Below are 16,031 nucleotides of genomic sequence, written 5' to 3'. Positions count from 1 at the left end.
TCTGTATTATACGGCCATTACAGGCCCGAGTTTGATACGTGTGACTGTGGCCTTTTTTTTTTTACCTGACAATAGAAATGCAAATTCGCTACATGACAATTACTCCATTTTATTTATTTGCAAATACAATTGTATCCGATTTAATTAGACGTTTTATCGTTACACAGATCTCGTGAATGCTGCAGTCACAATGCACTTCTAGGAGTTATCAGTCTCCATGTGGTTTGAGAAGAGTGCGAGCGAAGCAAAACACTGAGTGTACACAAGAGCAGGGCGCCATCATTCCCTCCCTCAGGCTGGCGGGACACAGGCTCAGCCCCCTGAGCGGAGATGGAAGCTGCGCGCTGGGTGACGTCACACCTCTTTGCAGCCGCCATTTTGTGCGGCTGCTATTGCTGAAGAAAGAAAGAAAGCGATACCGCGTCACACGAAGAGACGAGACCGGGAGGGCGTACAGCGCCGCATCTCGTCTCGTCTTACCTGTTGCGGTTTATGTCATAGTTATTTTCCTTTCATAAAAAGATTTGAGCGGTAAGAGACGCCAGGGCGCACTGAGGGGGAGTGTGAGGGAAGGATGGATGCATGGCCCGGGAGGAGGCCTCGGCTGGGCGCGCGGTGCCATGTATTGGCCATAACTGTGTTCCATAACGTTCCTCATGTCCGGCGTCCTCCAGGAGGCTGTGCCTCGGGTCTGTCAGGCTGCACACCTAGTGCTCCTGCACTTGCCCAGTATATGGCGGCATATCCCACCAGCTTGGTGCACTGTGTGCTGGGTTTTGAGCGGTTGTTACTTGTCACGTTTCATTTCTGTGACTGACCAAGTAGGACCTAATGTGGCATTATGTTGTTTTCGGAGGGGAGGCACCATTACTGTTCCCAGATGCCATTACGGGGATGCTGGGAGTTGTGGTTCTCAATAGCTGGTGAGACACAGGTTGGGGAAAACTGACCTAATAAATAGGCCCCTAATACTCTTACTGCTCTCTACGAAAAGTGAGAAGAAGCGGAGTAAAAAGAATGACACTTGCATCTGTGCCATTACAGGCAGTTATAGTTCCCCTGACCGTGTTATTTAGCAAAAGTCTTTTGGCGACAATTAATGCGCATATACCAGAAATCTGATGTAAACTCCTTAATAAGTCACTATGCACAACACAGCAGGTATTTTTTGCAGCAATAAGGGTATGTCTCCACGTTCAGTGTTTGCAGCACTTTGGACGCAGCTCCATCCAAAGCGCTGCCGGCTTTTGTACGCGCGGTGATTCCGGACGTGTTCATTGAACCGTGCAGAATCACCGCGTCCTATACATAGGATGGTGATATTTATCTTGCGGAGACTGAGCGACCCTGCAACATAAATAGACGTGCTGGGGTCTATAAAGACGTGCCGCATGTGCGGTTATGCAGGGCCGCCACCTGCGTCTTTGAATGCATAGTGGAGATAGGATTTCATAAAATCCCCTCTACTATGCTGTAACATCTGGCCGCTTTGGCTGTACGCAGCGTCCAGTCCGCAGCAAATACTGAACGTAGAGACATACCCTAAGGCTACTTTCACACTAGCGGCGCAATGCGTCGTTTTGGTGAAAAAAACGCATCCTGTAAAGTTGGCTGCAGGATGCGTTTTTTTCCCCATAGACTAACATTAGCGACGCATTGCCACACGTCGCAACCGTCGTGCTGTGGCGGACCGTCGGAACAAGAAAACGTTACATGTAACTTTTTTTTGTGCGTCGTGTCCGCCATTTCCAACCCCGCATGCGTGGCCGGAACTCCGCCCCCTCCTCCCCGCAACTCACAATGGGGCAGCGGATGCGTTGTAATAATGCATCCGCTGCCCTCATTGTGCTGCGTTGTCACAGGATGCGTTGGTACGTCAGCCTGACACACTGCGAAGGACCGGCGCTAGTGTGAAAGTAGCCTAAGCCAGTCCTGCCCACCTACACCAGTATGGGTGGGGAGTGTGAAAGTAGCCTACCCAGTCCTGCCCACCTACACCAGTATGGGTGGGGAGTGTGAAAGTAGCCTACCCAGTCCTGCCCACCTACACCAGTATGGGTGGGGAGTGGGAAAGTAGCCTACCCAGTCCTGCCCACCTACACCAGTATGGGTGGGGAGTGTGAAAGTAGCCTACCCAGTCCTGCCCACCTACACCAGTATGGGTGGGGAGTGGGAAAGTAGCCTACCCAGTCCTGCCCACCTACACCAGTATGGGTGGGGAGTGGGAAAGTAGCCTACCCAGTCCTGCCCACCTACACCAGTATGGGTGGGGAGTGGGATGGGGCGTGGCTACGTCCACTCATAAAATTCGCGCAGGGCGCTTTTTTTCTGCATTTTTTATGCTAATTTTCAGCTGCTTTTTACAGTACCAGCAAAGCCTATGCGATTTCAGAATCTCATGCACACACATTGTTTTTTGTGTCATCAGGATTTTGTGCTTTGCTGCGTATTTTGGACATAGAGCATGTCACTTCTTTCAACGTTATTGCAGCAAAAACGCAGGTACCATTTGCTGCGTTTGCTGCTGAAAAGTCAAGGACATTAGCATGGACAAAGGGAGAAAAAAAAGCACCAAGTCCGCAACAAAAAAAAACCCCTAAACCTGCGTTTTTGCTGCAGCTTCTTTCCTGCCAAGAAGATCAGGTTTTGCTGCAGAAAAAAAGCAGCAAAAACACCCTGTGTGAACTTACCCTTATGGCATATATTACTCCACAAATGCAATCCTCTGACGTCAGCACATGCTAGTTACCAGACGCCCCTCATTTATTAAAAGCTTTGTCCACTACTAGGGCAACACCTTCTGGATCTAAATGTTTTGTCTCAATAATATAAAGCCTATACTCTCGTTCCGTGCCTATACTCGCGGTCCTGGAGCTCTCATGTAGTTGCATGATACTTGGTGATCAGCACAGGCGTCACTGTGCGAATTGAACATGAAAATGAAGTTGGAGATCCCGCACTTCCTCTTCATGTTCACTTCAACAGCAGGTGAGGACAGTGACGCCAGCGCTGATTGGGTGCTGCCGGGCACCACATGTCTTACAACCTCACAGGAGCCCCGGGACTGAGTACCAATACTGCAGGAACGGCGCTGGCAGAGGAGATGAGTATAGGCTTTGTTTTATCTGGGCCAAACATTTAGATCAAGAAGGGGTGTCCAAGTAGTGGAGAACCCCTTTAAAGAATGATTCCCATCCCATATTGAAGGAATTGTCATGGCTGACTACTCACATTTCCCAGTGTGTGCATGCTCTGGGAAGATTCACAAGTCTGCAGACACAGTCTTTTTAAACTGGACACCCCTTTTTAAATGTGTGCATGTAGTGTGAGTGTATTAATGCACTTGCCTACTGCTGCTCTCTGTGATGTTCTAAGTGACCTCACCACTATTCAGACTGGCTAGTTCACTCTATGCTCTTTGTGTGATTCCGAAGTCTCTCTTACACTGAAAACCTATGAAGCTTTTGTTTTGACGCTCAATAGAGTAAGGGTACCGTCTCACAGTGGCACTTTGGTCGCTACAACGGCACGATCCGTGGCGTTCCAGCGTTGCTCTATTATCGCTCCAGCGTCGTAGGCTGCGGTCACACTTCCCAATGCACGGCGCTGGAGCGATAATTTCATGACGTATTTGCGATGTTGAAGTCGTGCGCTTCTATGTATCAAGCTCCTCCACCCATTACATCGTATACAATATCGTGCACACCTTTGTTACACGATGCGATCATGCCGCCACAGCGGGACACTTGAAGATGAAAGAAAGTTTCAAACGATCTGCTACGACATACGATTCTCAGCGGGGTCCCTGATCGCAGTAGCGTGTCAGACACAGCGAGATCGTAAGTATATCGCTGGAACGTCACGGATCGTGCCGTCGTAGCGACCAAAGTGCCACTGTGAGACGGTACCTTTACGTTGTAAAACCACTTCCAGGGTTGTGCAGAGTGAGCCGGAGATCTGCAGAGCTCTGACATAATAGAGAAACGGCGCATAAGGCTATGTGCACACGTAGAATGGTCCACTGCGGATTTGATAAATCTGCAGGGCAAAAACGCTGTGTTTTTGCTGCAGACTTACCACGTTTTTTCTGCGGATTTCACTGCGGTTTTACAACTGCGGTTTTCTATTGGAGCAGCTGTAAAACCGCTGCTGAATCCGCAGAAAGTGACATACTGCAAAATGTAAACCGCTGCGTTTCCGCGCTTTTTTTTCCGCAGCATGTGTACAGCGTTTTTTGTTTCCCATAGGTTTACATTGTAATGTAAACTCATCTGAAACGCTGCGGGTCCGCAGCAAAATCTGCATCGTGTGCACATATCCTAATGGTGCTTTGTCCTGCAGAAGGCTGCAGTAGGTGTGCATATTAATACAATCACACTACACATGCATATATATTCACTCATTTTATGTAAAGGGGTTATTCAAAATAAAAACATGGCTATTTCCACTGAAGTCATTCCTGCCCTCCATTGTTTTTTTGTGTGCTGAGCTGACATTTTTTACTATTTTGGGGTAAATATAATGTTTTGATCGCTTGTTGTTGCATTTTATTGCAATGCTGTGGTGACCAAACATGTAATTGTGTGGTTTTTTTTTTCTCGTTACACCGTTTACCTATCAGATTAATTTACTTTTATATCATGATCCGAAAATTCTAAACAAAGCGATACCAAATACATGTATTTTTTCAATTTTTATTTTGAATGAGGTAAAAGGGTGATTTGAACTTACTTTTTTAATTTAAATATTTTTAAAAACATTCGTTTTTTACTTGCATCAATAGTTCCCTTAGGCTTAGGAGACTTGAAACGGGGATTATCCGATTGCTTGTGCTTCAGTGCTGCTATGTGTAACATAAATCATGTTCTGTGTAGCCGGAATGGAGACAGGCGTACATTGATTTACAATTCAAAGCATGAGGGTCATAGGCTACGTTCACATTAGCGTTGCGCGCCGGTGCGTCGGCGACGCGACGCACCTAAAAAGCGCGCAAACGCATGCAAAAACGCTGCGTTTTGCGACGCGTGCGTCGTTTTTTGACGAAAATCGGACGCACAAAAAATGCAATTGTTGCATTTTCTTGCGTCCGACGCTAGCGTCGAAAACGACGCACGTGTCGGAAAACGCAACAAAAAAAACGCACGCGTCCCCCATGTTAAACATAGGGGCGCGTCGCCGACGCAACAGCGACGCACATTAGCGGAACGCTAATGTGAACGTAGCCTTATGCAGACATCTGACTGTCATGACAATCCATCAGTGCACCTCAATCACATGAAGGGTGCTGATGGGTGTGTCTTTTGACACTCTTTTGTTTAGCATGTGTTAAAGGGAGCCTGTCACCAGGTTTGGCTGATAAGAGATACAGCCATCACCTTTCAGGGCTGATATATTCTATATTGCTGTACATCTGCCCCCAGCCCGACCTGCAAGAGAAGAAAAATGACTTTTATTTTACTCACCTGCGGGGCAGTCCAACCTGAGTGGTGTCACTCTTGGCCCGGCGCCTCCGTCTTGCGATGCCTCATTCCTGCTTGCTTTGTGTTGATGATTCGGCACCTCGCTCTTGCGCAGGCGTACTTCTCTGCCCTGCAGTGCGCAGGTGCTGGGAAAGGTCAAAGAGCCTCCGGCGCATGTGCACTGCAGTACTTTGCTCTGCCCTCGACGGGGCAGAGAAGTACGCCTGTGCAGGAGGGCTGTGCCGAGGAGCCTGTGTGGATGACGAAGGGACGCATCATCCACAAGAAGCAAGTAGGAGGACTGGGATCGTAAGAAGATGAATCGCCGAACCAAGACCAGCGACACCCCTCGGACCGGACCGCCCCACAGGTGGTATAATAAAAGTTATTTTTCTTCGCTGACAGGTCGGGTTAGGGGATAGATAGACATCATTATAGAAGGTTGTATATCAGCCCTGAAAGGTAATGGCTGTATCTCTTATCGTCCAAACTTGGTGACAGGTTCCCTTTAAATGCTGCTGTCGGAGATTGACAGTGGCATATAACTTAACTTGAAGCTCATCTACAGATGTGTATAGCCAACTAAGTTCAAGCGAGCGCTGAATGTTATGAACCACGCATGTCTGTATATTGCGGATATGACCGGTTCCATGTGTTTGGCCAAAGAGGTGCAGGAGCTGCTGACTATTTACATGCAGTAGTCTGGTTCATTAATTGGACCAGACTAACGCATGCTGCATTTTTTTTTTTCCTCACGACCCGAGGCGTGTTTGTAAAATAACAAATGAGCGCCAGCATGTGAATATACACTAAAGATGCAAATGCACATTAGCGTGTCCAGTGTGTAAGGCGGGATCCTTAGGCTAGGTTCACATTGCGTTAGTGCAATTCGTTTAGCGGATACGCTAACGGATTGCGCTAACGCAATGTCCAAAAAGGGATCGCATTTGGCAATCCCGCTAGCGCAGATGCCCGATCTGCGCTAGTGAAGAATGGACCCTGAACGCTGCAAGCAGCGTTCGAGGTCCGTCCGAAAATAACGGCACATCGCTGACGCATGCCAAAAATGGCATACATTAGCGATGCTTTAGTGATCCGTTAGCAAATTGCAGTCAATGGATGCGCTAACGGATCCGTTACATAGCGTTAATTCCGACAATTGCACCATGTAACGGAGTCCGTTAGCGGACACCCACTAACGCAATGTGAACCTAGCCTAACTGCCATGTTGTATACTAAAGGGAGCCTGTCGGTTGAATCATGCTGCCCAAGCTTCATGATTGCAGCCACGTATGTATTGTTGTCCCCCCCTCCCCCCCGAAATGCAGACAAAATGATTTGAAGAGCCAGCCAGGGGAGATGCCTGTCTAGTCTTGCACTGCCCCGTCCGGTATTTTCCTGTTCCTCTGTTGTAAATTGGAGTGTTTTTGCCATGTGTGTACATTAGGGGTGACCTGTCAGTCACCTGTATCGAGGTGGCGAGAAGTCTGCATGGGGCAGCACGGAACTAGTCTGGTATCTGTATGGATCCAAACAAGCTTTTCAAATTTACCTACCCTGAAACACTGGAGCGTTTAAGAGAAAAATATACCGATGTACACTTAAAGCTGAACACTCTTGGACTAGTGAGATTTTATTTTATAGCGGGACTCATAAAATCGTCATCTTTAATTTCGGGATAATGCAACCATTCGGACATGGATATAAATATATATATATTTTTTAAATTCATGAGTCTCATCATGTCTAAGACATCTGTTTAATAATGTACCTGGTTTGTGTTGTGAAATCCGGTTATAGATCTGCTTTAAAATGTCTGATAACGATTTTATTTCCTTGGATTACAGAGCAAATTAGATAATGAAAGTAATCTGTCTTGGTGATGGGGTGCAGCTCTGGCGTATTTGCCCGCATTAGTTTTTGTGTATGAAGCCTTTTTTTTGCGTATTAGCATATTGTGTAGTAAGTAGCAGAACTGAGATCATTTCTTGTTTACTTTCCTTACCTCTTGTCTCCATTAAATGTGCACCGCAGCGTGAAGAAATAATAATACATTTTAATATATTACAAGTGTTTCATTGATTTGTAAAAAGGGAACTAGGCATCAGTTGCTGAAAATATGCAACGTTCTCTGGTTCACACCTCAATATGCCTCCTTAGGATCTCTGTAGGGTGGTGCATTCACATAGATAACATCAAAGTAAATCATAAAAATTAAAAGGATTGGAGCACTCACCCAGATCCTTCTTGATGTGCAATTTTATTCCTTGGTGAAACGTGACATCAAACCATATTAAAGTGCGTAGTGCATGTAGCAGGGGAGCTATGCAGATGAAAGAGCCTGAAGGGCTACAACTGTTTTGCGCTTGCTTAGTGCTTCTACGGGTCCCGTATATTCTGCTAAGCAAGCGCGAAACGGTGGTAGTCAGTCAGGCTCTCTCATCTGCATAGCTCCCCTGCTATCCGCACTTTAATATGGTTTGATGTCATGTTTCACCATGGAATAAAATTGCACATCAAGAAGGATCTGGGTGAGTGCTCCAATTCTTTCTATTTCTTATGATTTACCTTGATGATTCATTGATTTCTTTGGTACTTTATTTTTTCTTTAGATTCTGCATATGTAAACATTATTGGTCTGCTAAATGTTAGGCTGGTAAAAAAAAGGGGATGATTTGGGTCTGTTGTATGGGTTGTATTTGGCTCATTTACATTTTTCAACCGTGATAACAATATTTAATCTTTTAAAATACTTGGTTGTATTCTTCCCAGACGATGAGTCAATGTAACTTTCTAAGTTTGAGATTCAAAACAATGCCTTATTTATATATATTCTTGATTTATTATTACTCTACATTTTAGCTTTGCTTAGGCTCATTCCCTAATAAGAGCATTGGAATTATTTTTGTGGTCTTTATTTAAAAAGGGGTTGTCCAGGCTTCATGTCTGCAGACTTGTGAATCTTCATAGTGCGCACTGTCAGGATACGCCGGGAACTAGCGGGCATGTGACTTCAAGAATGCGATTCACATACATGCGGTCTTTTGCCGACTAGATGCACATGGCCTAGTTGGAAATGTGCCTTGAAGTATGCAAATCGCACACTTGCGGTCACATAACTTCTCTCCCATCACCATAGAATCCTGATAGCGCACACTGTGCCAAGTTGAGCCCCAAGCCTGGTCAAGCCCTTTAACATCCTAAGCACAAACACCTCAGTATATTAATATGGTCTGCTTTAACATAAATTATTTTTGCTAAATGTAACACGCCATTATGCTACACTTTTTGAAATTTCTTGGTTGTCCCTATGGCCAGTTCAGTAAATTTAGCAGTGCATAGTCTATTTGGAAAAAGCAGCTATTTGTATGCATTAAATTGAAACTGTCGGTTGACCATGCTGCCAAAGCAAGGATAGCATGAATCGGCTTGTCTGCACGCGCTTTGGTGTTTCCAAATAAAAGAATCGCTGAAGAGCCAGTTATATTCTCCTTGACATTTTACAGTTGACAGTTCTTTAATGTATGTGCATAGGGAGAGACCTTTCAGTCACAGATAGCAGGGCTTGGAGAGTCCAGCAGGAACCACAGCTGACCCTTCTTGCTATGGTCCTTAATTGCATTTCAAACTATGGCTCTGATTCGTCAAAATTATTTTCTTGCTCGTCTTGATGAGGGAGCATGGTGGTGTTAAGACACTCCTGATTCATGAACATTTGCATGACAGTTCATGACTGGACCCCTGATGAGTGGTGTGTGCACCTCCATGTATGCCATGCCAGAAATATTATTCCAGTGACTGGAACGCCGCAGCTCGTCGTAGAATAAACTAGCTGTGGCGTCACGCCCCTGTTCCCGTACCAGCTCCAACAATTTTGACAGAGCTGGGGGGAAATGGCGTCAGAAAGTGTTTGCACAACTCGTAGTTGCGCTGAAATTTAGCATATTTTCAAAGCAATTTATGCCAGAATTCTGAATTGAATGTCAAGTTCCCTTGAGAAAATCTATTCCATCTGTTGCTCGGAGTTACAAGTATGTTTATTTTTAATATTTGTGTATTTCATCGTTCTGTTACTTTTTTCCCTTTCAATTACTATCTAAATCTACATTTTAAGTACCCGTGCTAAAAACAAAATCAAGCATGGTATATCTACTGGACCATGCTTATATCAAACATATTGCGATTGCTTGTTGTAGTGTGGATCACTGCTTATAAATGGATGCCTGGAAATGTGTAATATGATTTGATGCTAATTAATAGAAATGATTCTGTTCTTGGTACAAATGGAAAGATTTTTTGTGTTCTGATTAAAAAAAAAAAAAAAAACATTTCATGTAAGCATTGATTTTTATTTCCATGATCATTTTGTGCAGTTTGTGTTTTAACTGCAGCTGTTGCATTTTGGGGAAAGAGATATTTCTCCTAAGTAAAATTTGTGTTGTGCATTTGTTTTGGAAGAAGCAGTGGACTATATTTCAGGAAAACACTGGTTAGTGTGTAACTGATAAAACTGAATTTACACACATGTAGTTTGTTTGGAGAATGGTGTATGATCCTTACTATATACCATTACAGTTGTCGTCTATTCTTTTTTGTTAATGCAGCCATTTGTCGTAAACATACTGTTGAACAACATAAATACGGTATATACCGTATATTACCTGCATTGCTGATTTATCATTCAGGAGCTCGCTCTATTGGTTTCTGTGGCATTTAGTGGGCTATTTGCCCTGAATTGGCATTGTGTTGCCAATAAGGATGAGAAGTTATATGGATTTTGTAATCTTTCACACAGAAAGCTATTACACGATGATGCATGCAGTTTTTTTCCTTGTAAAGAAACAGAAACCTTTTTGGTCAAATACATATATTTTGAAATTATCTTTCTAAGTGGATGTTGTAAGCATGTCTTCAGCTGTATTGTAAATGTGAAATAACCAACTGATGTTTTAAAGGATGGGATTCCTTGTGCATTACATCCAGCGAGCTCTGTCACAGTACTGCTGGATTGGACAGGTCCAAAGAGTCATGAATCCTATCTGTCTAATGTGTCTTTTGTTTATCTTTTTCGGAATTTTTATTTCTTGTTAAGGTGAATTTTTAAATTGTTGAGATCCTTTATTGACTCCTAAATTTGCATTTGTTTGTGTACCCCTGCAGTATGAAGCAAAACCTATAGAAATTAGATGTGTATATCCCATGTCTGGATAACCAGTTATTTTGCACTTTCAATTTTAACAATGTTTACCATTATCCATTTTTCACATTAACTCTTTATTCCTATTTTGGCACTGTGTTCTACGTACTGGAGAGTTGCTGCCACAAAGGCAGGGAATATTTTGCTGGAATACCCAGTACTTACTGCATCTTCTATGAAATTGTTATTGTTTGATTTTCATGTCTGCCTTTAATTTCATTTTTTTGCAGTCATAAAGATTTTTTTATTGACTGTCAACAGGATTCATTGGATTCTAAATAATAAAGAGAAAAATAATTCACAATTTCTGCAGGTAAGTTGTTTAACCATTCACTATTAAAAATTCTGCAATTTGAGCACTGTATCCTCATTATCAGTAGCTTTGTTTCTTTTTTTGAAGAGAAAATGTCATGAGACTTATGGTGCTTAAACAGCATTAATCAGATACTGGGTGAATTATTGTCGCTGAGTATGTTTTACTGTGAAAGGCTTTGGCATTTTGGAGAAAACCTATTTTGAAAAGCTAGCCAGGGACTGTCTTTAAAGACTAGACTAAGGCTATGTGCACACGTTGCGGATTAGGCTTAGGAATTTCTGGTGTGGATTCTGCATCTCTTGTCAGAAAACGCAAGTGCGGATTTGACATGTTTTTTTTGTGTGGATTTTTTGTGGATTTAGGCTACGTTACGCTAATGTGCGTCGCTGTTGCGTCGGCGACGCAGCGGCGACGCGCCCCTATGTTTAACATAGGGGACGCGTGCGTTTTTTTGTTAGCGTTTTTCGACATGTGCGTCGTTTTCGACGCTAGCGTCGGACGCACGAAAATGCAACAAGTTGCATTTTTCGTGCGTCCGATTTTCGTCAAAAAACGACGCACGCGTCGCAAAACGCAGCGTTTTTGCGCGCGTTTTTGGTGCGTCGCGCGTTGCGTCGCCGACGCACCGGCGCGCAACGCTAATGTGAACGTAGCCTTACTGCCTTTTTTTACCCCTGCGGATTTCTATAATGGAATGGGTACAAAAACGCTGCAGATCCGCAAAAAAGAAGTAACATGCTACTTCTTTTAATCCACAGCGTTTCCGCACGGAATCTTCCGCACCATTAGCACAGCATTTTATTTTTTACCATTGATTTACATTGTACTTTAAATCACTTGCGGATCTGCAGCGTTTCTGCACTGCAAAAAACGCTGCGGATCCGCAGGAAATCCGCAACGTGTGCACATACCCTAAGGAAGATCCCTGGCGGCATATCCCTGCCCCGCACCACTTCACTGATGGGTGTCTCTATGTACACATACATAGGAATAGACTGTTCGGTGCGGGGGAGAAGCCTCAGAGAACCTTTCTTGAATAAATCATCTGAGATGCTGGATCCTTGGCCTTCTTTTCAAAGAATATTTTAATCTGAAATGTTGCCTCAATTCTACGTAAATATACACAGCTGCAATAATGCAGACAGAATCTGATTTAGGCTAGGGTTACACAATGACATGTAGCACCACACTGAAATCTTAGTAACAAATTTCAACATTGGAATGTGATTTCCTGTGATTTGTTGGATTTTCTTCTGCAGGTTAATAATAATAATAATTTTATTTATATAGTGCCAACATATTCCGCAGCGCTTTACAAATTATAGAGGGGACTTGTACAGACAATAAACATTACAGCATAACAGAAATCACAGTTCAAAATAGATACCAAGCAAGCTTACAAACTATGAGGAAAAGGGGAGACACGAGAGGTGAATGGTAACAATTGCTTTAGTTATTCGGACCACCCATAGTGTAAGGCTCGGGTGTTCATGTAAAGCTGCATGAACCAGATAACTGCCTAAGTATGTAACAGTACAGACACAGAGGGCTATTAACTGCATAAAGTGTATGAGAACATGATACGAGGAGCTTTTTTTTTTTTTTTTTTTTTTATGATAGGCCACATCGGGATCATTAGGTTAATGTGTTGAGGCGGTAGGCCAATCTGAACAAATGAGTTTTTAGGGCACGCTTAAAACTGTGTGGATTGGGGATTAATCATATTAACCTAGGTAGTGCATTCCAAAGAATCGGCGCAGCACGTGTAAAGTCTTGGAGATGGGAATGGGAGGTTTTGATTATTGAGGATGCTAACCTGAGGTCATCAGCGGAGCGGAGGGCACGGGTAGGGTGGTAGACTGAGACCAGAGAGGAGATGTAGGGTGGTGCTGAGCCATGGAGTGCTTTGTGGATGAGGGTAGTAGTTTTGTACTGGATTCTGGAGTGGATGGGTAGCCAGTGTAATGACTGGCACAAGGTAGAGGCATCGGTGTAACGGTTGGTGAGGAATATGATCCTGGCTGCAGCATTCAGGACAGATTGGAGCGGGGAGAGTTTGGTAAGAGGGAGGCCTATTAGTAGAGAGTTACAATAGTCCAGACGAGAATGAATAAGTGAAACCGTGAGGCTGGAGTCACACTCAGCGTAAGACAATACGGTCCATATATTACGGCCGTAATACGCTGAAAAGTCCCCAAAATAGTGGTCCGTAGCTCCTCCGTAGGCAGGGTGTTTCAGCGTTTTTTTGCGCATGGCATCCTCCGTTTGTAATCCGTATGGCATCCGTACTGCGTGTTTTATACGGCTATACAAGGGATCCATGTGTAAAAAAAAAAACAAAACAAAAAAAACACACATATATATACTGTGTATATCTATATATGTGTATATCTATATATATGTGTATACAAGCTGAAGAGCCCGGCGTTGCCTGGGCATAGTAAATATCTGTGGTTAGTTATAGCACCTCACTTCTCTTATTTTCCCATCACGCCTCTCATTTTCCCAATCACATCTCTCATTTTCTCCCTCACTCCTCTCATTCCCCCCCTAACACTTGTCATTTCGACCTCACATCTGTCATTTTCCGATCACTCCACTATTTTCCCTCACTCCTCTCATTTTGCACTCACACCTTTTCATTTTCACCTCACACCTCTCATTTTCACCTCAGTATATACATGTTTGTCATCTCCCTTATATATACGGTAGTATACACCTGTATGTCATCTCCTGTATATAGTATATACCTGTATGTCATCTCCCCTGTATATAGTATATACCTGCTGTGTCATCTCCCCTGTATATAGTATATACCTGTATGTCATCTCCTCCTATATATAGTATATACCTGTATGTCATCTCCTTCTATATATAGTATATACCTGTATGTCATCTCCTCCTGTATATAGTATATACCTGTGTCTTCTCCCCTGTATATAGTATATATCTGTCATCTCCTCCTGTATATAGTATGTACCTGTATGTCATCTCTTCCTCTATATAGTATATACCTGTGTGTCATCTCCCCTGTATATAGAATATACCTGTGTGTCATCTCCTCCTGTATTAGACCTCGTTCACACGTTGTTTACTCAGTATTTTTACCTCAGTATTTGTAAGCTAAATTGGCAGCCTGATAAATCCCCAGCCAACAGGAAGCCCTCCCCCTGGCAGTATATATTAGCTCACACATACACATAATAGACAGGTCATGTGACTGACAGCTGCCGTATTTCCTCTATGGTACATTTGTTGCTCTTGTAGTTTGTCTGCTTATTAATCAGATTTTTATTTTTGAAGGATAATACCAGACTTGAGTGTGTTTTAGGGTGAGTTTCGTTTGTCAAGTTGTGTGTGTTGAGTTGCGTGTGGCGACATGCATGTAGCGACTTTTGTGAGATGATTGTGTGGCAACATGCGTGTAGCAACTTTTTGTGTGTCGAGTTGCATGTGACAGGTTAGTGCAGCAAGTTGTGTGCAGCAAGTTTTGCGCATGGCGAGTTTTTGCGCGTGGCGAGTTTTATGTGTGGTGCCTTTTGAGTATGTGCAAGTTTTGTGTGAGGCAACTTTTGCATGTGTTGCAACTTTTGTGCATGTGGCAATTTTTGCGCGTGTGCAAGTTTTGCGTGTGGTGAGTTTTCCATGAGGTGAGTTTTGCACTTGTGGCGAGTTTTGCGTGAGCCTAGTTTTTGCATGTGGTGAGTTTTGCGCATGGCGAGTTTTGAGCGGCGACTTTTGTGTTTCGACTTTTATGTGGCGAGGTTGGTGTATGTGTGGTGAAATGTGTGCTGAGGGTAATATGTGTTCAAGCATCGGGTAGGGTGTGGCGCATTTTGTGTGTGTTCATATCCCCGTGTGTGGTGAGTATCCCATGTCGGGGCCCCACCTTAGCAACTGTCCGGTATATACTCTTTGGCGCCATCGCTCTCATTCTTTAAGTCCCCCTTGTTCACATCTGGCAGCTGTCAATTTGCCTCCAACACTTTTCCTTTCACTTTTCCCCATTATGTAGATAGGGGCAAAATTGTTTGGTGAATTGGAAAGCGCGGGGTTAAAATTTCACCACAACATAGCCTATGACGCTCTTGGGGTCCAGTCGTGTGACTTTGCAAAATTTTGTGGCTGTAGCTGCGACCCCTCCAACACTTTTCCTTTCACTTTTTTCCCCATTATGTAGATAGGGGCAAAATTGTTTGGTGAATTGGAAAGCGCGGGGTTAAAATTTCACCTCACAACATAGCCTATGACGCTCTCGGGGTCCAGACGTGTGACTGTGCAAAATTTTGTGGCTGTAGCTGCCACGCCTCCAACACTTGTCCTTTCACTTTTTTCCCCATTATGTAGATAGGGGCAAAATTGTTTGGTGAATTGGAACGCACAGGGTTAAAATTTCGCCTCACAACATAGCCTATGACGCTCTCGGGGTCCAGACGTGTGACCGTGCAAAATTTTGTGGCTGTAGCTGCGACGGTGCAGATGCCAATCCCGGACACACACACACACACACACACACACACACACACACACACACACACACACACACACACACACACACACACACACACACACACACACACACACACACACACACACACACACACACACACACACACACACACACACACACATTCAGCTTTATATATTAGATCTATATCTATCTATCTATCTATCTCTATATATCTATCTCTATATATCTATCTCTATATATCTATATATACACCGTATTTTTCGGACTATAAGACGCACCCCAAATTTTGGGTGAAAATTGCAGAAAAAATGATTTTTTATAAGATGGGGGTCCGTCTTATTGTCCGAATTTACAGTATCTTACCTGAGGGCTGGCGGTGGCAGAGCAGGGTCACAGGAGGCAAGGTGTCGGCAGAGGTGGGGTGATGCTGGGATGAGGAGGTACTGGGATGAGGAGGTGCTGGGATGAGGAGGTGCTGGGATGAGGAGGTGCAATACTTTACTAGTATTGGATTAATAATGGATAGGTGTCATAATTGACGCCTCTCCATTATTAATTTGGCTTAATGTCACCTTACAATAGCAAGGT

The 16,031-nt window shown here is 43.8% G+C and overlaps 1 protein-coding gene across 5 annotated transcripts in view; it reads left to right on the top strand.

Moving 5' to 3' along the window:
• The first annotated feature begins 339 nt into the window (after positions 1-339).
• The window catches only part of RBM12 (RNA binding motif protein 12), a 99,001-nt gene continuing 83,309 nt past the window's right edge, over positions 340-16,031 (top strand). For 2 of the 5 annotated variants that reach the window (XR_011318402.1, XR_011318401.1), the window contains exons 1-2: positions 381-531; positions 10,887-10,969. The gene's annotated coding sequence lies outside the window, so the exon portion shown is untranslated. Of the gene's footprint in view, positions 532-10,886; positions 10,970-16,031 lie in introns of all 5 variants that reach the window. The other 3 variants (XM_069751993.1, XR_011318403.1, XM_069751994.1) reach the window with 3 other exon arrangements.

The sequence above is a fragment of the Ranitomeya imitator genome, chromosome 2 (genome assembly GCF_032444005.1).
Source record: "Ranitomeya imitator isolate aRanImi1 chromosome 2, aRanImi1.pri, whole genome shotgun sequence".
Taxonomy (NCBI): Eukaryota; Metazoa; Chordata; class Amphibia; order Anura; family Dendrobatidae; genus Ranitomeya; species Ranitomeya imitator.
This window is presented reverse-complemented; position numbering and strand designations above follow the sequence as displayed.